General features: G+C 43.1%; 1 protein-coding gene and 1 non-coding gene across 2 annotated transcripts in view; both read right to left on the reverse strand.

The window, feature by feature from the left end:
- Positions 1 to 26,055, reverse strand: part of Znf608 (zinc finger protein 608) — a 105,706-nt gene that overhangs the window by 72,629 nt on the left and 7,022 nt on the right.
- LOC128113147 (U6 spliceosomal RNA) lies at positions 17,195 to 17,299 on the reverse strand. Its single transcript, XR_008219365.1, has one exon. It is a non-coding gene; the product is annotated as a U6 spliceosomal RNA (small nuclear RNA).

Here is a 26,055-nt window from a genome sequence, read left to right on the forward strand (position 1 = left end):
ATGCGGCTACACCTTTCAGAGGTTTGTTCCAAATGTCCAGGGTTTTTTAACGCGTGAGCCATACCGTTTAGAGGACGCGCCCTTCCAAAGATGACAGGGCTTATTCCATACACTCCTGTCAAACCCCTGGGACTCCTCTGGCCACCAAAGCTGCCCTTCTCTATCTTACAATCCGTATTTCTGTTCACTTTTCCAGAGAGTCAAGGAACACCTGCAGTTTTAGCAGTAGACTCAGTCAGCTAAATTTAAATCAAGCTGACTTGAGTCATTTAAATCATCAGTCAAGAAAAACTGCCATCTTTTAAAATTAAAGAACTCATGCTCATTTTTGCCACAATGGCGATAAACTTCATCAAACTCACAGGTGGATTATTATTTAAGGATGGGGAGAGGAGATCTCTTCAAATATTCTCATTATTTTATTTTTAATATCATAACTCAGCCCTTCTACATACACATATTGTTATAATGAAAACTGCACTCCACCCCTCTTAATGCATTTTTTTTCTTATCTTACAGCTATTAGAAACCCTACATAGCTGATTCTATAGCAAAATTAAATGGAGCATCTCTTTAAATAGCCGAAGAACTATCTTCTCAAAGTTAATCATGGATATTTTTCCAGCATATTAAAATCTAATAACCTTAACCCAAACAACCTACATTTAAACTGTTTTTGTTTAAATAAAAAAACAGAATTACTCTGAACCATCAATCGTGGTGAGATAAGCAGCTGAGATAAGTACCTTTGTTAATCAGCATTAACACTTATCAATAAACATTCAGTTCTTGATGGTAGTGCTAATTTTAATTACAGCATTAAAATTTACTAGGAAAAATGGATGTTCATGGCAAGCCACAGTCAGCAGATAAGGAATACACTGGCACCTAGGATTGAAATATAAAAACTGGGCTAGTGAGATGGCTGAGCAATTAAGTTTGGACTATCAGGGGATTTGAGTTTAGTTCCCACAATCACCTGTAACCCCAGCTTTAGGGGGTCTAACACCCTCCTTTAGCACCCATGAGCTCATAGACACACCTATAATTCTTACTAAATCTCAAAAAAATAAAAAATCCTAGCTCTCTAAGATCCACATGGTTTTAGTTTGGTTTGATCTGGAATTGTATTTTGTTGAGTTGGGGTCAGGTGATCTGGATGGGCTGGTAAAATTTATTTCAGTAGCTTTGATAGTAAGTACATTCTCATGCTTTGAGATAGTTTTTTTTAAACACCTCTTTAAATAATCACAATGAACAAATCCCTATTCCCAAGATTTTACCCTGAATAAACCTATACATTTAAAAAAAAAAAAACAACTATTTATTTGGATGGGAGGCATAAGCCATCTAAATGTGGAGTCATCCAAATGTGTACATGTGGAGGTCAGGGGACAACTTGAAAGAGTTCTTCTCTCCTAACATGTGAGTCCTGAGGATCAAACTCAGGTCTTCAGGCTTGGTAGCAAGTGCCTTTATTTAAACAAGCCACCTCACTGACCCAAAAGCTATCCATTTTGGTAAAGCAACTTCTAATACACCTTAAAACTCCATAAGTTTTTCTTTAAAGGCACTATCTCAAAAAACAAGCAAACAAAATTCCATTCCTTATCCAGGCACAATGCCTCCTGTTCGTAATCCCAGCACTCAGAAAGCTGAGGCAAGAGAATCACCAATAGTTCAAGGCTACATAGTGAGTTCCAGACCAGCCTAGGCGACAGAATGAAATCCTATCTCAGACACACAACAACAAGAAAATCCATTCTAAAATATCACATTTTTTGATTTAACGATTTTTTTTTGAAATTTACAAATTTGTGGTCTTAAGAACTTATGGGTGCAAGCCAGGCGTGGTGGTGTAGGTGGGAAGCAGAAGCAGGATCTTGGTGAGGTCAAGATCAGCCTGGTCTACAAAGGGAACTCCAGGAAAGCTAAGACTACATAGAGAGACCATGTATCATATGTGTGTCTGTGTGTATATATATATATAAAATATGTGTATGTATATATTTACATACATAATATATAAACTAACACTTTAGTAAAAAGGATCTCAGAGACCTTGTAACAACTCAAGGGGATATGCAAAATTTACAGAAAAGCAACAAAATGAGCTACGAAATTCAGTTCCTTTGTTTTGCACTTTTGTATATGGTGGAAGTAAGCTCAGAGCCACAGGAGTTTGTGGCCAAATAAACACCCATGACTTAGCGGAAGTTCTCAGTCGCAGCCCGCTGTGAACAAGCATCCTGCAACCTGGTTTCCTATCTCCAGAGCAGATGGGAAACTCTGGGTGTGTCTATGGCCTTAAGTGTCCCCAGTGGGTGGTGAAGGACAGCAGACAGAAGCTCTGTGGCTGTTACCTCATCTTGTAAAACCTTCCGGCTTCTTCCTCTTGGCCTTCCGTAGAAGGAAGTCATACCTGACACGGGGGCTCAGCACACACGGTGACTGAATGGTTACTGTAACCTCACAGTTCTGGTTGCCCTGCCCTGGCCACATGTCACAATGCGAGCACAGGCCCACATTCTCAGAACTTCCTCTGCTCTTCGTCTTTCACTGTGTCACGGGCCCTAACTCCACTCACCTTGAAGGATGGCAACGGCGGTGAAAATTCCATCTGCCGCCCAATCTGTACATCCTTCAGGAGCGAACTGGTCATCTTTCACTGCTTATCATCCTCCAACTGCCTCGTTAGAGAAACAAAACAAATTCTCTTTCACTTGCGTGAGGGAGTCTAATATTTTGTCAAACAGAAATGAAAAATAAACGTCATCTAAGCTGTCAGAGAACCATGAAATGCCCCTGGCAGTTCAGTACGGACTCTTTGAAGAAATGAAACTTCAGTTTATCAAGTGTGATTTATAAGCAACACTGATTTAGCTGGTAGATAACACTGCTGCCTAATCATTAGTAGTCAACAACAGCCATGTGAACACATCAATTATGGGCCACTGCCAAAAGCCCTTGAGATCTTGGAGATTAACAGCCAATCCTCTGTTTTACAAGCTCACATCAAAAAGAATATTAATAAGAGGAGGGGCGATGTGAAAGCTTGTCAGAGTAATTCAGCCACTAACACAAGGATTTTTTTTTTTTTCCTTTGCCTTCTCTGTTGAATTGGGCCCAGGAAGAAGCTGGCAGGCAGCTACAAAGCGCAGTCCTGCCAATTTCTTGGAAAATGTTTTTCACTAACATATGGGAGCTTGTAAGGGTCTGCAAACTGCTATTTGGTGAATAAAGACAAGCAAGACTTCTTCATGTCCCCTTGCAAATGCCAGGATGACACAAATTGAATCGTTATTGAATTATTTTTAAATTAGCATGCACGGTAGAAATAGCCACTGGCTTACCTCAATCAGAAATTCTGCAAAATCTCCTATGTATTCCGTTCCTAATACTTCTTCCATCCACTGAAACTTAATTAAGAGGCACTACTAGCACTAACCTACACATTAATGAGTTTCTCCAAATTAACACAGTGCTTCCCATTGTCAAAGAAATCACAATGTGTGCTAAGACTTCACTGTCTTCTCTCCAGCTCTCTCAGGAAAACAGATATAAATTCACTGATCTCCCTAGAATTAGAATTACACCTGTTTTCACCACCCACATCGGTAGCATTTCCAAAAGTGTGTAACGGAGGCACAGCCTTCACTTTAGTCCTCTAAGTCTTTACAGAGAGGACGGCTGTATTTTTGTAAATGATCAGATTAAGGCAAACAGCTGGCAACTAATTGTTTAGTGGGGTTCCAGCAGGCTCCCTAATATATGAACAGAAGCCACCGCAAACTGTGTGGCCTGGGTTTCCCTACTGTTTACAGATTTGTTTGTGCTCAGATCTGTAAAAGACTCTATATTTACAAAGTGTTTTCCTATTCTCTCGTTTGTTGTTCTTCATTTGAAACTCAGCATGGGGTGGTGGGGAAAACATCAGGAAAGGGAAGCGAAGCAGGGGGTTCCTGTCACTTCTCCATAGCCTGTCTGGTCCCCAGTAAGCCACTTAATTCAAGGGCTTGTTGACGAGTATTTTAAATCAAGGAGTCTGCTCTTGGGTTCAAACACTTTGTGGAACCTAAGCAGCCCAGCAGTCTCCGAAGCTCCGGTTTCTCCTTTTGTGTGTTTTTTTCCTTTCTCCTAATCCCTGGAAACAGGATCCATAGATCTCAGTTAAAACCCTAACTTGTGAACCTAGAGGCAACTGAGCAGGAGGTAATTCAGGCAAGGATTGTGCCGCTTTTCCATTACAGCAGACATCCCAAGAACTGCTTCCAGCCAGGTGTGATGACACTCGCCTTTAATCCCAGTACTCAGGAGGCAGAGGCAGGTGGATCTCTTTGAGTTCGAGGCCAGCCTGCTCTACAAGGTAAATTCCAGGACAGCTAGGAGTACACAGAGAAAACAAAACAAAAGCAACCAAACAAACAAAAGGGATCTCTTTATAGACCCAGGGTTCTGACATTCATTGAAAACCAGCTTCTCTGCCTGCAAACCAGAGATAATAGCATCTTACGATCTTTGAAAGTTGTCATAAAAAATGGACAAGATACTGCTTTGAAAGTCTTTAAACGTAATTGCAGGAGCTACTGTCAAGAAACATTCATTGGGTAACAAGATTAAAACTTATTGTATCAAGATTAAAACGAATTGACTAGTTGTTTTTCTTATTAGGACAGAGCTAGCCTTCTAAGTAAATAATGTGTCTGGGGGGGATGGCAGCTCTCCCTGGGTTTTGCTAATACTATCAGAAGGTTACACCAAAAGATGCAAAGATTCCCCATCGCTGGGCATCCTCTTTTTCAATAATTCACAGTGAGAATTCTCTTCTCCACCAGTTTTGCTCAAACTATCTTTTTGTTGTGCCAGTAATTTTTGTTTTGTTTTTCAAAACAGGGTGTGACTGTGCAGTCCAGGCTGGCCTCCAACTTGCAAGGCTACTCCTACCTCTGCCTCCCCAGAGCTGGGATTACAGGTGCTGGCCACTTTAAACAACTAAAACCATTAAATGTTAAGAAAGACACAACCTAGTAGAGGCTTCCTAAGAGCCACAACCATGTTTATGCAACACAGAAGCAGCAGAATTCATTCAGCTACAACTATACAAACATGCATAAATTTGATCTACTGAATCTATACTAGAAAGTATATTTCTTTAAAAATGTTTACACTGGGTGTAGTGGCTCATGCCTTTAATCCCATCACTCCAGAGGCAGAAGCAGGGGGATCTCTATGAGTTCAAGGCTAGCCTGGTCAATACGGTGAGTTCTAGGATAGCCAGAGCTGTATAATGAGACCCTGTCCCCCCCAAAAAAAAACAAATAATAATAATAATAGTAACAATAAAAATAACAATGAATATGCTTAAATAGCATGTTGAGGTTAATGGGTAATTTAAAGGTTAAAAAAAAAATAAAACCTCCCTTCAACTCTTTTTCAGGCAGAATCTCACTACGTAAATCCTTGGCTGACTCGTAACTTGCTATGAAGACCAGGCTGGCCTCAAACTCAGAGATCTGCCTGCCTCTGCCTCCTGATTGGGGCGTGCGCTACCGTGCATGACCCACTAAATCCACTGTTCTTTTCAACAACAGTTATAGCTAATGATTACACAGGGGCACAGACAATGGTGACGTATAGAAACCCTCAGATAGGGTAACGTTTCAAGTTCTTCCGTGAATTTTAGCATAGAGGAAAAAGGTTGAATTCATGCATGATTTCCTCAGATCTCATCACACTCTACGCACAAGGGCTGACTATTTTTATGCATATATGTATATGCACACGTGTGTGTGTGTGTGTGTGTGTGTGTGTGTGTGTGTGTGTTCTGGTGTGCACACATGCACAGGCATGAAACTGACTTTGAGTGCCCCCCTTAACCACTCTCCAGCTTAGTTTTTGAGATAATAACTCTCACTGGACCCAGAACCCTCCATTTCTGCTAGCCTGTCTGGCCAGTACCCTAGAGAATACTGTCTGCACCGCCCCAGGCCAGAATTATAGGTGAGTGTGGCCACACCTGGCTTTTTAACTGAGTGCTGCTGACATCTGAATTCAGGTCTTCACTCATACATATCAAACTTTTTCCCCCTGAGCCATCACCCCAGCCCCGCACCCCAACATTTTTCCTTTGCAAATCACATTTGCTTTGGTATGAACTTTCCCATAGGCATCTCTCTCTCTCTTTCGTTTGAATATTGAAGGTATTTTCTTTTCATTTTTGGAAGAGTAGCTGTCCATTTTAGCTCTGGGGGTTTTGTGGCTAACAAAGAAACCATCAGACAAAAAAAAAAAAAAAAAATCTCCCAACACACAGGACACCATTGCAATCTGTTATTCTGACACAGCGTAAACTTTCTGAGGAAATCATCTTTATCTTTGTTCTTTTAAAATTCAACAGACAGGCCCGACCAGACTTGGGAAGCAGATGCAGTCCAACCAATTACACAAATAATGGCACTTTTAAAGAATTTTTAAAAATGCCTGTAAATGCAAGACAGACAAAAATCCAGATCGTTTCTAACAGTGTCTTTGCCTGTGGTCTCATAAGAGAAAAAAACAAAAAGATCTGGGCCCAGGGGAGCCACACTGAAGACCCTCCTCTACCCTGTGACTGCAGTAAAGGAGTACTCTGTTCAATTACTGACAGGGATAAAAATAAGTACGAATGTCCTCAGGGGTCCCCTGGCTCAAAAGAGAAATGTGCACGCGCAGACCACAGAAAAAAATGGAAAAGGTGTACATAAAAGACTTTCATCACAGCCGGGCGGTGGTGGCGCACGCCTTTAATCCCAGCACTCGAGGCTGAGGCAGGTGGATCCCTGTGAGTTCGAGGCCAGCCTGGGCTACCAAGTGAGTTCCAGGAAAGGCGCAAAGCTACACAGAGAAACCTTGTCTCAAAAAAAAACCAAAAAAAAAAAAAGACTTTCATCTGCGGTGCCGAAAGCAGAAACGGGGATGGGGGAGGGGAGGTGTCCTAGCTCTTGGGGAAATGGAAGGACATTGAGAAAATGCTGTTCCAGAAAGAAAAAACCCCGGAAACAGAGAACAAGATCCCCTAACAGTGGCTTTTGCCCATTATCATAAAAGGTCAAAGCGCAGCTGACCAGAAGAGGTGGCCTGCACAGGTAACACTGCCTGCCGAGGAGGACATCCATGCAACTGAGTGTTTGCGCACTGCCCTAAACATCTCTGCCATAGCCGGTGTCTGCACTGCTCAGCCAAAGGGGCCAGCAAAGCACAGCCTGGCTCATCCTGACTACGTAAGCAGTTCGTTTGTGCAGCCGAGTAAGTGTGTCCCGGCCATAAAGCTACCTGGGGCTAGACCTGCACAGTCAGAGCCTTCTGGTTCCATCTCGCATTTGGCCACACCTTCCCAACACTTTAATGAACTGGTATTTAAAGCAGTACTATGGTGATTTTTGTATAAGGAGCTATCTCTTCTAAAAGTAGATTTGAATAATTCTTGGGAGGGAGGAGGGAGGGAGAAAGGAGAGAGAGAGAGAATCTCAGATAGTGGCTTGAAATCTTTATCCAAATGCACACAAGGAACAGGGCAGGGCACCTGGGATTAAGTGTATGGGGAAGGGGAGAGGCTTTAAACATTCCTTAAGTAACTGAGATATACAACTCTGATCAAAGCATAGTGTTCAAGCCAGGCATGGTGGAGCATGTCTATAATTCCAGCACTCAAGACGGAGAGGCGGGCAGATCTCTGGGAGTTCAAGGCCAGCCCTGTCTACAGAGTTCCAGGACAGTCAGGACTCTAGTGAGACCATGTCTCAATAAAACAAAAAAAGACTGAAAGAGAGTCACAGCACCAGAAAAGCAGTAGGAAACAACTTGATAATCTTGGAACAAGAAAGGTCTCCCTAAGCCGATGCAGCGTCCAGCAGCCGTGAAAAGAAAATTAATTATGGACTTGATTACACAGTTTAAGATTTTGGCACAGGGGTAGTAGTTGGGAGTAGGTGGGGGACGTGCTTAATTACAAACCAGAGCTAAGAGATGGGAAAAAATATTTGCAGGGGTGAAGAGATGGCTCAGCATTGAGAGCACTGTCTGCTCTTCCAGAGGACTCGGGTTCAATTCCCAGCACCCACATGGCACCTCACACCTGTCTGTAACTCCAGTTCCAGGGCTTCTGACACCCTCACAACAGACATACAGGCAGGCAAAACACCAATGAACATAAAATAAAAATAAATTATTTTTTTTTAAAATTTGCAAACCATCTACCATGGAGACTTGCTAGACCTCAAGGGAGTGTGAAAGGATGGGTATGAGCAAGAAATTTGCAAAATGTAAAAAATTAGTGTGTTTAATTAACATACATCTGAAATACTTTCAAGTCAAGAAGTGGCTGGCTCAGTAACAAACCAGGCCAAGATTACAAGTTCTCAGTGCTTAAGAAAATACTGAAATACAAACTGAAATGGTAAATTGCCATCAGATTAACATCCAAACCAGAAAATCATAGCCCAGGGTGGTAAACTGTAGCAAAACACACATTGTATGCTCTAGTTTTGGGTGATCCACAACATACAATCGGGTTGGAGGAAAATTAAATTTTGAGATGTATATATGAAAAGATGTTCACTAGGACATTTTTTTATAACTGAAAAACACTGCCAACAGCCTCCATGTGGACCAGATGAACTGGAATCCACGGTAAAAGAGTGTTCCACAGCAGAGCTAAGTGAAAAGGGCCATGTACAGATCAGCTTCTGTAATGTGCTCTCATTTGTGCAGGAGATGAGAAGTACAAACCCATATGGACAGATAGGGACCCTTTCAAGGAAGACTTGGAGCTTAACCGCAATGGCTCTAGGGAGGCGGCTGGGGAGGGTGAGGTATTGGGCAAAGAATGCCCAATCTCCATTATGAGACAGATAATCCCAACTTCAACTTTTCCAGACTCCTGTACTGATTTTGAAAATTTTTAAAAAGTCATTTAAGAATTACTTTAAGTCCGAGGAAGATGAATCTCCAGTTTGAGGCCAGCCTGGACTACACAGAAGATTCTGCATCAAGAACAACAAAACAAAGCAGCAATTTACTAAACACAACTAATTTACTCAGGCTCAAAGTGGGAGACAGGCTCTTTGGCTTTAAGTCTGTTTGTGACAAGGGTCCACTGTGTTGCCCAGGCTGGCCTCGACTTGTGTGATCCTCCTGCCTCAACCTTCTGAGTGCTAGGATTAACAACCTGTGTGACAACACCCAATATGTAGATGTGTTACACTCCAAGAGAGTGTGAAAGTAGAGGGGGGTAAAACAGGAGACCCAACAGGTCGGTCTTTATAGCATCACCCCATCATTTTCTAATTCTGTTGTTTGCAAATGTAATAATAGTCAATTTTATTTATAATGTGACAGCACATGTGGTGTGTATGTGTGAGTATGTGCATGTGTGGGTGTGGGTGAGTGCGTGTACTTATTAAGTGTGTGTATAAAGTATGTGTGTGCATGTGTGAACACCTAAAACCTAGAAAACATTCCCTCAGGAAAGAATCTTTTCTCCATCAATGTGTTCTAAGGAAGGTTCTAGATTGCCCATTTCCCATATCCCTCAGGATTGGCAGTGTTCCATGTGGAATCAGTGGGCATAATTCACGCAAGATAATACTCCCATCTCCCTTCACCACTCAGAAAGGAAAACTCAAAAGACCTAGGTAGGAATGGAGTCAGAAGTTTCGCTAAGACCACTGAGATCACAGCCTGCCCCCACCACTGCCCTCCCTGTACTCCTCCTCGCCATCATCCAGCTCAAGCCACTCTGGAGACTGTATTTCCTCAGGCACACCAACACTCCCCACCTCGGGGACTGCACGCTGGGATCTTCACTCCATCCGCGGGTCAAATGGCTCTTGACTGTACTCATGTCCTCCTCAAGCACAAACATAGAAACTCTCCCTTCTACCCGTTCACTCTTCCACCCTCCCCTGCTGGAGCTTTCCCTTACAACACACACCACCATGAAACAAAAGGGTTTCTCCACAAGAAACTAGCATATTTGCTTCAGAGGGCAGAGTCTTGCTCACTACGGTGGCTTGGAGACCCAGACCCGGGCATTCAAAAATTACCTGTTCAATGAAGAAACGGATTAAAGGCATGAACAGAAAAACACATTGAGATATGTGTAGGCATGTATATCCCGACTACAAAATAGTCAAAGATCCCTAAACCACAGGAGGGATGGGGGGAAAAATGGATACACGACTGTTGTCTACAACATCTCTATTAATGGAATTTCTAAGCCCCTTAACACTGTCACAACTGGCACAGATGGCAAAATAAAGTCTTCCTGGCCGGGGGCATCGTGTCCCAGCATGCTCAGCATGTGCAAGGCCTGTGCAGTCACCAGCAAAAATTTGCTAGCTGTTACTGTTGTTTTAATCCGAAGGGGTTTGGGTTTTTTAGCCACAAATTCTACCAACTCTCTGTGTGTGACCCTCTACTCCATCTTTCCATGCTACAGCAGAGGACTTGTTCAACTGCAAACGTCCAAGGCAGACCCAGGTACCCAGTCTCCCTACCCTGACCCTCATGCCTATTAAAGAGCATTTATTGCCTTCACCCTGGTATAATTATACTCCTCCTCCTTCCACAGCAGCATACAAACAGGCTAGTAAAAGTTCCTTACATTTTGAAAATGATAGATGGTGATTTTCCTGTCCCTTTTTAAGACAGGGTCTCATGTATCCTAGTCTGTCCTTGAACCTGCTTTACAGCTAAGGAGGACACTATGGATCAATCTTAGGGCTTTGTGCAAGCTAGGAAAATACTGGACCTATATCCACAGCTAGAAACATATACACACACACACAAACACACACCCCGCCCCGCAATAACAAATATTTAGATTAATATTTCTGTCCTTATGTCAAGCCATTTAAAAAGTATTGACATATTCTGATTTTTTCCACCATCTAGAAAATAACCTAAGTCATTCAGTGACATTTTGTGTTTCCCTGTTCCTGTGTTTCAGTAAGGACTACAATTATTGAGCTTAGCAGCCATTGATTCCGAGTCTCCTCATCTTAACCTGAAATCTTGGCAGCATTTGGCACAGATGATCAGAGCCACCTGGATGGAATTTCTAAACTTGCTTTCCAGAAACACCAGATTGCCTGGGGTTTCCTGCTCCACCGCCCATGTGCCCCTGGCTCCTCTTAATACTCCATGGCTCAGCTCTGGTCTCTGTCTTTCCTAAGGACACTCACTCTCCGGGTGACTGCTCACAGCTTACCAACTTCCAAGTCAACTTGTTCGAGTTCATCCCAGTCTGTGCCGACCCTAACCATCTAACTGAATGAATGAAGGACCCAAGCGTCAATGTGCCTAGGCTGCATCAAAAGTGTATCATAGCTGGGTGTGCTGGTGCATGCCTGTAATGGCAATACTCAGAGGATGAGGGCAGCTGATCAGAGGTTCAAGGTCATCCTCAGTTGTTTATTGAATGAAACCTGTCAGGAACACATAAGACCCTGTTTCACAAACCAAAACAAATTAACAAAAAAGTGACTCGCTGGGCGGTGGTGGTGCACGCCTTTAATCCCAGCACTTGAGAGGCAGAGGTAGGCAGATCTCTGTGAGTTTGAGGCTGGCCTGATCTACAGAGTGAGTTCCAGGAAAGGCTCAAAGCGACACAGTGAAACCCTGTTTGGGGACGGGGGTGGGGGGGTGGGGGGGGATGGGGGAGTGGGGGGGGGATAGGGGTGGGGGAGTGACTCATGACTCTTGATTCCATTGACCCCACCCCATTCGGTTGTTATCCTTAACTCTCACTATTTCATTCACAACTCCAGATTGCTTTAGCCCTAGTCTTTCTTTACCTTTGGACAACATGACTACTTTCAACCAAACTCTATAATTAACGAAGACACCTACCGTTTCTCATGGGAACTTCTGAAAAAGTCCTGTAACCAATTTCACCGTGCCTCTGGCCGCCAGTTCCTCATACCGAAGAGCAGTCCAGAGGAAATTTTTTAAAACTCAAACTAAATCATGTTATTCTCTTGCTTAAAATTTGGAATCACATTTTTATTCCAACTAGAATTTGAACTCCTTAACCAGGGCCTACAAGACCCTGCATGACCGGGCTAGGCCCAGGTCCCAATCCAATCTGGACACGGTCTGTGCAAAACACATGCCTCGTGTGTTATCTGAGGGGATTTAACAGCATGTGCAGTCAGCCAAGAAAAAGGCTAGGAAGCACATCCAAAAAAATAGTGCTTGCATCCAATCCAATCAATCCAGATTCCAGGCTCAGGCCCCCTCGAGCTCGGCATCACTTGCAGGATCTGCTGGCGCAGCTCTTTCTGCTCCAACTGGTCTTCCTCTTCCATCCCAAGCGTACACTTGACAGAGCTCTTTACCCTCTAATGCAGCTTCAAACCATAGCCACCTCGGCCTCCGAGATTCAGCCTCTTCCATCAGAGCAATGTCCTGTCATTGAAAGTCTTAAAGAAACATCGCCAAAAGAAGCTCACAAGCAGGGCAAATCTACACGTTTTTTCCAGTCACCCTCTTTTCCACGGTGTAGTTTTGTTTTTTTGTTGTTGTTGTTTTTTTTACTCTTTTGGCTCTTTGGTGGGCCCCCCATCCAGCTCCCAAATAATCACAGAGGCTTATGCTTTCTTATGAATATCCGGCCTTAGCTTGGCTTGTTTCTTGCCAGCTTTTCTTAACTTAAATTATCCCATCTATCTTTTGCCTCTAGGCTTTTATCTTTCTCTATTCTATATACCCCTCTTTACTTCTTACTCTGTGGCTTGCTGTGTAGCTGGGTGGCTGGCCCCCAATATCCTCCTCCTCTTCCTTCTCTCACTCCTCGATCTCCTCTTCCCAGATTTCTCCTTCTATTTATTCTGCCTGCCCGGCAGCCCTGCCTATCCCTCTCCTGCCTAGCTATTGGCCATTCGGCTCTTTATTAAACCAATCAAGTGTTTTAGACAGGCAAAGTAACACAGCTTCACAGAGTTAAACAAAGGCCACACAAAAGAATGCAACACATCTTTACATCATTAAACAAACATTCTACAGCATAAACAAATGAAACACATTTTCAACTAATATTCTACAACACCATGTCTTAAGATAGTCCAGAATTTCTTTCTTTTTTTAAAGATTTATTTATTTTTGTGTGCATTGGTGTTTTGCCTGTGTGTATGTCTGTGTGAGGGTGTCAGTCAGGTTCACTGGAACTGGAGTTACAGACAATTGTGAGCTGCCATGTGGGTGCTGGGAATTGAACCTGGGTCATCTAGAAGAATAAGCAGCCAGTGCTCTCAACCACAGAGCCATCTCTCCAGCCCCAGTCCAGAATTTCTAATGGAAAAAAAAGCAACTGTGTGCTCTGTCAACCCTAACTCCCAATGTCCAAATCAAGGCTTGGGATGAAATAAAATATACCACTCCTGGCACAAATCCTGTCCTCTTATAACCCACTGTGGCCTTGGGACTCCTGAAGCCTGAACTGTGTAAGGCAATCCTCACCTCATCAGTAATGTACAGTAATCTTATTTCCATTCCTGGAATTAATTTATCAGTTTCGTGAGAAATCTGCAACAAATTGTAGAAACCACAACATAACTGGACATACATATATGAAATTCATAACAAATACAAAATACAGAAACAAACAGCATGAGTATTACTCTCAAGTTGTCTCACAGTACGCTTGAGCGACGCCATCCATCCTCAGGATCTCATGTGCTTACTGGCTCTCTACATTAAGTTATAAAAGGTTTTAAAATTCAGGAGGGGGAAATGTCACATTCTGCTTCAATCGTATCACTTTCATTTGTAATACCATATTAAAAGAAATCTCTACAGAAGGGATAAGGGATGTGGCTCAGTGATAGAGCGTTTCCTAGTATGAATGAGGCCCTCGGTTGGGAAGAAGGAGGGGAGGGAAGGAGGAAAAAGGAAAGAGAAGAGGGGTCAGGAGAAAGACTAGAGCGAGCTGATTCTAAAATCAGACTGACTCATAGGAAGAAAAGATGGCTCCTCAAAGGCTGTCACAGAAGCCAGCAACCACACCCTCCTGCCTGTCTTCCTACCAGACAAACCCTACATTTGAGCCTCATTATCTCTGGCCTTTATCAGTCCATTCACCACAGGACTAGGGAGTGTAGGGAGCGCTATCTCAAAATCACCATTAAGAGCCAACCGATGGATTGCTAACCCAGGGCAAAGCTCTTGACAAACAGAGGGAGAAAAAACAGACTGTAAACAGATAGGAGGCTATCAGAAGATGGAGAAAGATAGTTTTGCAGAAATTTAGCCAAGGGGACCAAGGCAAAGATCACTTCCTCATTAGGGTAGAGAACCTTCAGCTAACCCTGCTCTCCAATGCTGGCTGCCGTTTGTGTAACAGCCCCACAGACTTCAACTTACTCCCACACAGGAAGCATTCCCTCCTTACTCTCTTACACATGTCTTTTCATAACCTGAAACTCACCATACCAACATGACTGCTATTTTCTTCTTCTTCTTTTAAATCTTCCTTTCTTGCAAAACAACCTCGGTCTCAAAACCTTGGACTGATTTAAAGATCCCATCATCAACTACAAAAGCAACTGGTATATGGTTAAGTATGACACATTGATTTAGCTCTCTTAGCTCACTGCTCTACACTTTCGGATGTCTGGTGCATTTCCTTTCCTGTGCAAGAAATGTGCCTATGTTGCTTCTACATAGACCGTTTTCCATAGCCCATGTCCACTTTACTCAAACAAAACAAACCTTGTCAAGAGCCGCACAGCCTCCCCTTCTGTCTGGCTATTTCCTGAAGCCATTGGTACATCATTTCTTTCTCTCCCTATAAATCTAGGTAATACCAAGGGGGGAAAAAAAAAATCAGCATAGAATCTATTAGCCTACCAACTTCAAAGAAAATTTACTAGGGGGAAAAAGAAAGGTAATTTATGAGGTCAAGAATTAGGTCATCAGTAGCCTGACTACAAAGCATGAAAGAGCCCCTGTCTGCGCTTTCAGTACCCATCTGCATAAGAAGTGATAGGAAGGAGGAGGTCTTAAGTCATCTTGAAGGCGTCCACGCGGGTTATTTTCACTCATTGTGGCATGGCTATCACAGGCAAGAACTGAGAAGAAGAAATAGATGCTGAAATTAAACTCGCTGTGTCTCTGGGCCACACAGCATCAGTGTGAGAGGGACACGCTGGCCCAGGTGGGACATGGCAGGACAGCACAAGCAACTTGAATGGCTAATAAGTTAGCAACCAATGACCTTAACCAAGAATCGCCAGTGACGAGGAAGCCGGAACTTGCCTCACCCTTGTGAGGAAGCTGGCTCTGAGCTCAGGAAAGACTAAACTCACAAGTATTAGGAGCAGAATATAATGCAATCACTCTTCTTCCACATGCTAACCCTTCCTGTTTCTAGAATCAGGTCTTGAAGCTTTCCCCTGCCTGTATATACATGTATGTGTGTGTTTAAGTCTATATGAATGTGTGTTTATAAATATAAACTATCCATATATGCTATATTTAGTGATTTATGGTTACTTTTAATTCTTTTTGTGTTGTTTACCCGTTTCCCACACTCCCCCAAAGGGTACTTTGAAATCTTTCCAGTTTTTACAATTAAACCTAACCATCTGGACAAAAATCTTCACATTCACTAAATGAGTCACAGATTTTGTGGGTAAGCTGAGAAACTAAATGCTATGCTCAGCGCTAGGATTTAAACCACATCTACCACAGCAAAACACTCTCTCTCCAATAATCTCTCCAATTATGCACGCACATTCAGACTCAAATAACATGGAGGCGACTACACCCCACTGCACAGAGTTATTTATCAAGTTAGCTTCATTCTTTACGTCCTAAAACAAGCAACAACAAATTCCAAATGAGGGAGACTCCAGAAACCTTTTAGGATTCATGGAGATGAAAGAGAAATCATTACCTAGTTCTTCACCACCTTTTAACTCTTGCCTTCTCTTGGTGTATGGTGGCAAGCCGCTCACCAGACTAAAAAGTAACTTGAGGGGCTCGGGAAACCGCTCAGCAGTTAAAAACCTATACCTAGAGGACTTAAGTTCGGCTCCAACACCCACGCCAGGCTGCTCACAAGTGCTGTAACTCCAGCTTCAGGGAAGATCCAACACCTCTGGCCTCCACGGGCACGGGCACTCACACACACACACACATGCACACGCGTGAGCATGCACATATCCCTACACACACACACATCATTTTAATAAATAGAATAAATCCTTAAAAGAAATCTATTTGAAAGAATCTGTATGTTGAGTGTTGTATTCTAGTAAAGATGTGGACTAGATAAACAGTTCAAGCATAAAAGTCCTCTGGTTCCTTCGGTGTTTATGACATTTGTCAGAAACTCAAGGTGTTTAGGATTTACTATCCGGACAGCTGAACTCTAACAAGGCAAGTCATTTCGTGTTGTCATCCGATCACTGGCACATACCAGCAGCTACTAAGAGTTCCCGTCACTCTAAGACCAGGCAGGATTAGCCCCTGGAAGTAACCGCAGCTACACTAGCTCAGGGCCATGGAAGAGATTGGTTGGTACCAGGAAATAATGTACGCGATCTTGCAGCAGGCTGGCGGATTCACGTGGTAGTCTTTCAAAGTGTACCTTAAGCCTTTAATATAAGCTAAGATAGAAAGTATTAGACTTGGTGTAAGCAGATTTATAGAAATCATTTTCAGAGCATCTTAGCTTAGCTCCCTCCCCCACACGCATTTTATACTGGTAACAAAAAGGATCCATCCAAATAGCATATAAAACAGGCCAAACCGGACCAGCAAGACCTGAGAGGAGCTCCTATGTTAAGTTATAGGGGCAGAAAACTCAGCTTCGAGACAGGGTTTCTCTGTGTAGTTTTAGTGCCTGTCCTGGATCTTGCTCTGTAGACCAGGCTGGCCTCGAACTCCCAGAGATCCTCCTGCCTCTGCCTCCCCGAGCGCTGGGATTAAAGGCATGCACCACCGCCACCCGGCCCTCCCCCATTCTTTATCCTCTTTGTGAATAGAAACGGAACACCTGAGTAGAAGGCATGTTTAGATGACGACTTCTTAAAAGGCTGGCGAGTATTTCCATCATGGAGGCAGTGACAACTGGCAAAAAAAGCTTTCTTTCCAGGAAAGGTTAAGGCTGTAGGGACATTCATGCTCACACCGCCCCCATGTTTTCACACAGGTAAATATGGAACGCTTCACGAATTTGCACGGCATCTTTTCGCAGGGGCCATGCAATGTCCCTGTATCATTTCAACTTAGGTATATGCGCTGCGGAAGAGAGCGCCATGTTTTTCCAATTTTTACACTTACATTTTGGTTTGCTAAGCAAACATTAACATTTAAACAAAGAATGATCACCAAAGAATCAAATTTAGGTGAACATTTGAAGAAGTTCATCATTTTAGTAATTTTTTGGGGGGCGGGGGGACAGGTTCTCCTGTGTAGCCCTGGCTGGCCTAGAACTCATGAAGATCCACCTGCCTCTGTCACTCGAGTGCTGGGATTAAAACTCTGAGGCACCAGGTCCAGTAATTCTTTACATTTTAAAGCACATTTTCATTTGCTCTGCTTGGTGACAAGGGTAGTTGTGGCCAACGTGAAGGTGTAAAAGTCTACAGTGTCAAATAATTAAGCTGAATTCTCACAGGAGGAAAATCAGGCCTCTTCACTCATTAGTATAGAATGTATTACCAGAAAAGCATCAGATATAAAGAACAGCACATTTAAAACGTCAGAAGTAGTTTGAGAATGAGGCCATTTAGACCTGATCTTTTATATCTTTTTTGTTCCTCAATTCCTTCATCGCCATTATATATGAGTCACACACTAGTCCCTCGGAGAGAGCTCCCAAATAAAGCTACCAGCCTGCCATTTGGAGGAGAAATCATGCCATTTCAAAGGGATAAAAAACATTAAAATAATAGGACCAAACCTTGAGGGAGAAGACAACCCAGGTCACTTTAAGCAAACTGGGATCTTGTAAGCTCCGATTTTTAAGAATGTGTCAAGTGGGACTAGAGGAGTGGTTCAGTGGTGGAGAGCACCCAGCTGGCCGGGCATGGTGGCTCACGCCTTTAGTCCCAGCACTCAGGAGGCAGAGGCAGGTGGATCTCTGTGAGTTCAAGGCCAGCCTGGTCTAGAGTTAATTCCAGGACAGACAGAGATACACAGAGAAAGCATATCTCAAATAAATAGATAGATAGGTAGATAGATAGATAGATAGATAGATAGATAGATAGATAGATAGATAGATAGATAGGTAGGTAGATAGATAGGTAGATAGATAGATAGATAGGTGGATGGATGGATGGATGGATGGATGGATGGATGGATGGATGGACAGACGGATAAATGGATGAATAAATGAATGAATAGAGCACCGAGTTCGAAGGATTGGGTTTCAACACATAGCAGAGAGGCAGCTCACAACCATCTCTAACTCCAGTTCCAGGGCATCCAATGTCCTCTTCTGGTCTCTCTGGGCACTAAGCCTACACGTGGTGCACAGACACACTTGTAACCCAAACAAACAGCCATGCACATAAAATATTAGAGAACGCATCACGTAGTGAACCAGTTGTTTTAATGTTCTGGTAGGATGGCTTTGATGGTGGTCAGGCAGGATCAGAAGCCACTAAAAAAATATTTGGAACTGGAGTTATCAGAAAGTGTGACAGTTTTTAGACAAAAAGAGCAGTTTGAAATAAGGGGTTTCACTCCTAAGACTGATGTAAAAATGTAAGTAGTGAATGAGGAAGTGTTTAGACTTGACACTTCCAGAAAACAGTAGTTTACTGGAGACACCCCTAAATCTTTTTATCCAAAAGATTAGAAGGCTGAACTACAGCTACCATGGGAACAAAGGCCATTGTTTCGGGTATTCTATTGTACTAAGAAAAGTTCATCTGACATTGTCTAAAGAGAATCGCTCTGGCTTCAGACTGCCAGACAACAGCTCTCTGGCCCCTAGATTGCTATGCGACTTCACTGCCTTCCTGGAGAGTCCCTTTCTATTCAGAACCATGCTACTACCCAATGAAATAGGGGTATTTCTAACAAATGTCCCAACAGTTCTGGAGAATGTGTTGGGTAGGACCTTGGGGTACCAAGGGCCCTCCGCTACCCATCCTCATGCCCAAACCTGTCTTCTACTCCAGGTAGTAGCCCTCTTTGCTTGACCCTCCCCACCACCATCCCAGGGAAACAGAAGACGAAACACAGCAAGAGTGCTCGAGCCCTTCTCTCAGCTACAAGAATCTTAGGGTTTTAACGTCGTGACCAGGCAAGGAACTGATAACCACCCGCCTTCCCAACTCCTGCCTCATTTCTCAATAGTTTAAGAAATGTTCTTGGCCAAGCAGTCTTCCTGGTAAATACTTAAATAATTCATTCTCTTGTCTCCCTACATGCATAGAAGGGACCTGGGAGAAACACTTGCTCGTGATCACGAAGCACAACCCTGGGCATTCAATCTCTGTCATTTACAGGCTCATTTTGTCACCCACCAGTCCATAGGATTTAGTGAGGAGTAAGTCTTAGTGTGTAAACAAACGGTTTGCTCTACAATTAAACCATTCATTTGTCCTTTTTTGTTGTTGTTGTTGTTTCACAGCTTGGCTGCGGCCCAACCCAGAGACTCCTAGGTTCGTCCATTATTTTGCTCTCCCAACGGTTAAAAGGGAATAAGCTCATTCGAGTTTAGAAAACTATGCAGCATCAACAAAGGCATGTAATGTTTCCAAGACGCACAGTGGCTTTCCAAATACACAATGAGTAGCTGTGTGCAGCAGCACCTCACCCCCCACCCCACCCCCAACACAAATGCCAGGCCCCAATTAAGCACCCTGGGGGCCTTCAAAGAAGTTATGCTAAGTTGCAAATACAGCAAGATCCACTTGAAATCCAACTGTCCTGTGTGCTTTTCCTTCTAAGATAGGCAAAAAGATTGGGGCAGACTGACCTTATTAAGGGGTAATTAGTGAATCCCAGGAGTGGAAAGACCACCACAGTCATGCTTATTATGAGGTTTCGGTAAAGAGATGCAATGCTTTTTAAACTAGGGGGTCTCCACAATCTAAGAGGCCCATGTTTTAAAACTGTAGGGATTTCAATCTGCCCGTTTTTCTTTTAAGACATTAAGGGAGAAGAAAGGAAGTCACACAAAAAAACTTGCTTATTGCTTTTATGAAGTTTGTATATAGTTTAAATTAAGGACTTTTGTAGAAATCAGTTGAGTCATTTATATTTCATAGATAATAAACATGAAGAGTTTTGGTAAAATCACCTAAGTTATTTACATTCCATATATAATAAATAAAGTAAAATAAGACCTGTTTAAATACAGTGAAATAAACACTCCTTCTTGATTACAGAGATTGAAAATAGCACATAAAAAGGATGATAAAAAAAATCAATCAACATGGGGCTTTTATTATTATATGACAATGACCTTGAAAAGACAATGGCTGCATTCATTTACACGTGAAAGTGTTACTTAGAAACTGAGTGACGTGATCAACATAACCACTTTACCATCAATAAAACCCTTCACACCTCTTTAAAGCCCATTACTGTTGTTGGTATCAATCTGCCAAGATGCTTGAGGAAGGAACTCTCCTATAAAATGTGCCAATAAATTCCCCTGTTTACATCCTTTAATGCCAAGAGTACCACCTCTCCACCAATGCTAAGCCCCAGGTCCACTGTCATGTGTACTAAAATTCTCCAGGCCAGTATTTGAGAAAGTGGTTTCCAAGGGATGTAATGAAAGAGCATTCTTAACTTTTCTTTCTTGGCCAAGATTTAAACACCTCCAATGTTCACACAAATCAAGTGTATCAACAACTTTGTGAAAATTCATTGAAAAGGAGAAAATAGAGTAATGAACAGTGTTGTATAAAAATTCCTCCCGCAGTAGAAGCAACCTGAAACCCAGAACCCAGTCCCTTCTCATAGTCTGTGCACGTCTGTATGGGGGTGGGGGTTAGGTCGTGGGACTCTATAGGTAGCAATACAGTGGCACCAACAACCCCAAGAGGTTGTGCTCCATGGGCTTGGGCACAATTTAGGGGAATGGTTAGTGCCTACAATGACATCATTAATGCAATCCTATTTATCAAACCAAGCGATGACCCAATTACTCTATCTGGGGTTACAGCTTTTGGCCATAAAAATGAAAGAATTTTAAAATGTAGCATGTAACTGTCTCGGCCAAATATAGCTGTGCTATATTTAGAAGTAAATTTGTATTTGTGTTCTATTAAAACACTCCACAGGGGCCCCTCCTTAGCCAAATATCCTGTTTTGTTTATTTCAGAAATTCTACAAAATGTTTTTTGCAAAACTTAGACATATGCAATATGTTCTGGGAAATTTTGAAAGATGGCTGTGGGAGCGGGGGTGGGGTGGGGTGGGGTGGGGAGCGGGGACCCTAACCAAAGGACTAGCGACCCCTGGAAGTTCCTGATAACCGAGAATTCTCCCTCTTCGAGTAAATCCAAGGGCTCAACAAATGATAGATAGATAGATAGATAGATAGATAGATAGATAGATAGATAGATAGATAGATAGATAGGTAGATAGGTAGGTAGGTAGATGGATGGATAGATAGATAAACAGACAAATAAATAGATGGATAAATAAATAAATAAATAAATAAATGTTGAAGGGCATTAATTTGTTTCTAGACGTGTGCGTGTAAGTAAAACAGCAGTCATAATGTGGAAATTTCAGTCACATTTTACAACTAATTGGAAGCAGATTAGAATTCCGCCTCGGGGGAACGTTGTCAGACTAGAAGCTGGAGCAAATGAAGAAAGAGGTGAAGGCGTCCTGAAGAGCTGACAGATTTACTGCGCTCAGGGCCATAAACGGGTCCCCGCTGCAAGGAGGGCGCGTCCCGCAGTCCAGGAGCGCGCAGCGAGGCCCCTAGGAATCCGGACTGCTGGATATCTGGTCCCCTCATACACAAAACATAAAAGGGACCTGCACAGTGACACATGGGTGGATGCCCAAGTCCAAGGGGGAGGGCCTTTCTTTGCCAGGTGGGGGAGGGGACGGGGGAAGGGGAAGCAGCTTGTGAGGGCTCATAGAGCCATGAAGTAATGGAAACAGCTGCTGGCTTTCGACTTCAATGTCTGGCATCTGCTGCGCCATCACGGGAAAGGCTGGGGAAGGATTTGGGCATGGAATGTAAATGGAGACAATTGCCCAAATGGAGCTGGATGCAGGGGGTGGAGGGAGACCAATTGCTCCCTTCTGACACCACGTTGCTCCCTGTGGGCAGCAGCAAGCACACACGTGAGGGACTTAAGTCAGACTGCACCTTCCAGCAGTTGACAGATCTGGGAATGCGCAGCGCTTCTCCATCAGTTACCAAGATGTCAGACAATGCAGGCTGCCTCGTTGACCGAGTGTCCACCATTCGTCAATGTTCTGCCCAACTTCCACTCAGCTTCACACCGACTTAGAACTCCCTATTTCACTCACTTGCGTTGTGTTTTTTTTTTTAAATCACCACTTACTTTTGATCTAGGTCAAAGGTCAGGTTCTATTTGTTCTTGCCTATTTTCTCCTTCGCTTCCTAGATTCAGTCCCTAATTTCATTCCCATCACAAAAGAGTTGGAACCCGGGAACACAGCACCAAGAGCCACTCTGCTAACCATGAACCCATAATAAAACCCAGATTCGATAGCGTTATCCATGTACTGTGGTGAGCCACATGCAAATAAACAGTTCTCTCTGTGAGGAATGAAACTCCAAGGTTTCCGTCCTTCCAAGCCAAACATTATTGTTTTGAATATGAGCTATCCATAAAGTCAGTGAAGGAGATGACAGGAAATTCAAAAGTAAGCTGGTCTGGCTGAGCACAGTTTGAAAAAGGAAAGGGGGGGGGGGTAAAAAGAGGGGGGGAGGAGGAATGTTCTCCAAGTCCCCCTCTTATTTTAAGTGAAGAATGAGCTAAACTGTAAAATCCACACAGGAACATAAGCAGTGATTTTATGCTAGCGGAATCCAAAAGTGTGGTGAGGCTAGTACCTCACCCAAGCGTAGCCCTCCAACATAGGTCACTAACCTAACTAGGAACAACTTGGACCTGACCTTTGAACCTTCAGTGACTAACAGGAAGGACAAAGAGGTGTAAGGAATGCAGCCACTCAGAGAGCCAGTCATGCTTTCTCACCAAACCAGGAGTTTTCTCTAATCAAAAGGGCGAACAGTAACTTTCAGGAGTTTTCCAAAGTGTGACCAACTGGAACTTTGTCATCTGTTGCTAATTGAAGCCTATAAAAGAGCCCATTTCTTAAAACACATCACAAACACTATATATATATACACATGCATATATGTATATGTATAAATGTATGTATGTATACACACACTCACATATTTACTGCCACATGAGAAAAACCAGAATCAAGCTCTCTCACTGTTAGAAGATCAACACAACCAAAGACCAAGCTATTATTTCAAACTGTCAGGGGAAAGGCAGTAAAATTGCTACCAGGTCTCCTTAAGTTACCCTTCAATAAAAAAGAAGCCATCAGGGAAATAAGAGGAAAAGAAAACACATCAAAACCTTCAAAGTCCCTTTAAGTAAAATTATACGTCTGTGGCACCATGCCATCTGCTCTCTGGTTAACATAATAAAGCCATTTTCAACCCGAAATATGTGCTTTCTAAAATCATTATGACGAGCACAAAACATAGCCAATATATTTTTATTTACTCCTAAACTGTGAAGCCTACAGTCCTATGGCATTATTGGGGTATGCCTACATGTCCCCCGCTCAGTGTGTTGGTCTGAAGGTGCTGGCTGGCAAAGAAGGGTCCCGGCGAATAATACTCAGACTGTGTTGGGGTGATGAGGTGGGAACGAAGAGGGAGGGCTTTGACAAAGTTCACAGAGATGTCTGTTCATCATTTCAAGTCCACTTGTCCTAACCAGAACAGCCTGATGGTCGGGTTCTTCTCCATTACCGCTACATCACAGTCTTTACATTTCCATTTAGCTTCCCTGGGAGTCAAACCTCCTTCGGAGCACCAGATGAGAGCCCTGTAGTTTAAGGCCCATTGGCTGACCAAACACAAGTCTTTGCTTGGTGATCACTTCAGTTCTCGAAGCAAAACCCATCTCTTCTACTACATCCCCAAAGGTGTTTCTAAGCAAAATTCAGCAGGCATGCCACGTTCAGCTTTCAGAGCAAAGCGCCAGTCCCACCATCTTGAATTCCCCTGAAGCTCTCAAAATGACATTACAAACAGCCCAACTGCTGGACAGCCAGCTAAGGGGAGTTTAACAACCTTGCATTCCGTGGCAATGGCGTTTGTTCCACTTGCCAAAACCTTTAGCAGGAAGCACTTGGAACAGGAAGCAAGCAGTCGCTAGTGAAATTTCACTGGGGAGACAGAACTGGACACAGAGGGAGGGGCCTCCTTTCTCTGGAGCAGAGTGAAATGAAACATTAGTGGTGTACTTTCTTTTTTAAAGTACATTCATTCATTCATTTATTCATACAGGTATTTATGGGTGCATCTGCCCTCATGTGAGGGGGTGTGTCCCTGCCACAGGGCACATGAAGAGGGTCAGAGGACAGATCACAAGAGCCGGTTCTTGGGACCACAATGTGGGTCCCAGTGTGGAACAAGGGCTCAGGTCAGTGTGGCAACTGCTTTTACCCTTTGAGTCATCTCAAAAACTTTGGGGTTTTTTGGTTTTTTTGTCTGTTTGTCTGCTTTTGTTTTGAGAATAAAGTTCATACTATCTAAGACTACCACCCCAACATCTATATATGCAATGACATTTAGGGCCTCTACGAAAAACCCCTTACCGGGCTCCAATGGAATCCTTACATTACTTACCCGGTGACCACCTGAGCCATTACTGAAGTTTCACCTGTTTCCTTTCCCTTACCATATTCAGTGACCCAGGCATCGGGCATGTATGATTTGCTGGTAGCAATCCTAATAAAGAGGTGACGTTCTCACTGTGATGTTGCTGCCAAGGGTAACCCAGTGTTTCCTTCATTCTGGCTTCTACATGACAGGAGAATGCTATCCAGGTGACTTAGAAATCAACTGTTTATTATTCAGGCAAAACCCTTGATGTTCAGATGGCTGGCAAGTTGAGAGTGCTGGCTGGCAATCAAAACTGTGTTGTGCTGTAGTAATTACTATGACAAACTTCCCAATGCTTAATATGAAAGAATAGGAGAGCGTGATCCCTCCACCTCTTCTACACCTCTAGAGTGTGTTCAACGTGGCAATTATCTCCGTTCAAGCTGCAGAGTTTAAATTGCATTGAAACTCAATTATACCCATGACTTTTTTAAACATACACTTCAAAAGGCAGGTTTCATCACACTCAAATCACTGAGCAAAATCTCTTTCCCAGCTTATAAAAAAGAGATTTTTATCCCCCTCCCATGAGACATCTTCAAATACAAAACTGACTTTCCCTGAAGCTTTGGATCTACTTTTTTTTTTTTTTTTTTTTTTTGGCCTGTGAATGCAGAAGGAAGGCTGAGCATTGTTAAAAGACAAAAAGGGTGCCCACCTGGTTTTAAAACAAATGGTTCAACCTGCAGGTCTCCCAAATGTCATTCATTACCAACAGCCCCGACTGCCATCACCTTCAAAAAGCAGAACAGACACAAAAACACTTTCCTTTGCTACTCTTACAAAACGCAAAGAAAGGAGAAGTAGTAACTTTATGATTTAAGTGCTTGTGGCTAAAATAGCTTTCCAATTATCAAGGGCCTCTTAGACTGAGCAAGAATGCATTATGTGCTAATGACCACAACCAGGGGTCCCTTCTCCACTCCTTTGTCAGAACCCAAGCAGATAGTCCCCTGCAGCTTCACCATTAACATGTCTGTTTCCTGTCAGCCCACTCAGAGATAATGTCATTTATCTCAGGAAGGCACAAGCCCAGTCATTAGCTTCAATAAAAGACCTCAAACAAAGGCCGGATAATGTCTTACCCAGGGTTCCCACTAAGCCCAGAATCAAAAATCCTGGCGTCTAAGAGTCAAGGACTC

Source organism: Peromyscus californicus, unplaced genomic scaffold (genome assembly GCF_007827085.1).
Source record: "Peromyscus californicus insignis strain IS unplaced genomic scaffold, ASM782708v3 Scaffold_17__1_contigs__length_78620276, whole genome shotgun sequence".
Classification (NCBI taxonomy): domain Eukaryota; kingdom Metazoa; phylum Chordata; class Mammalia; order Rodentia; family Cricetidae; genus Peromyscus; species Peromyscus californicus.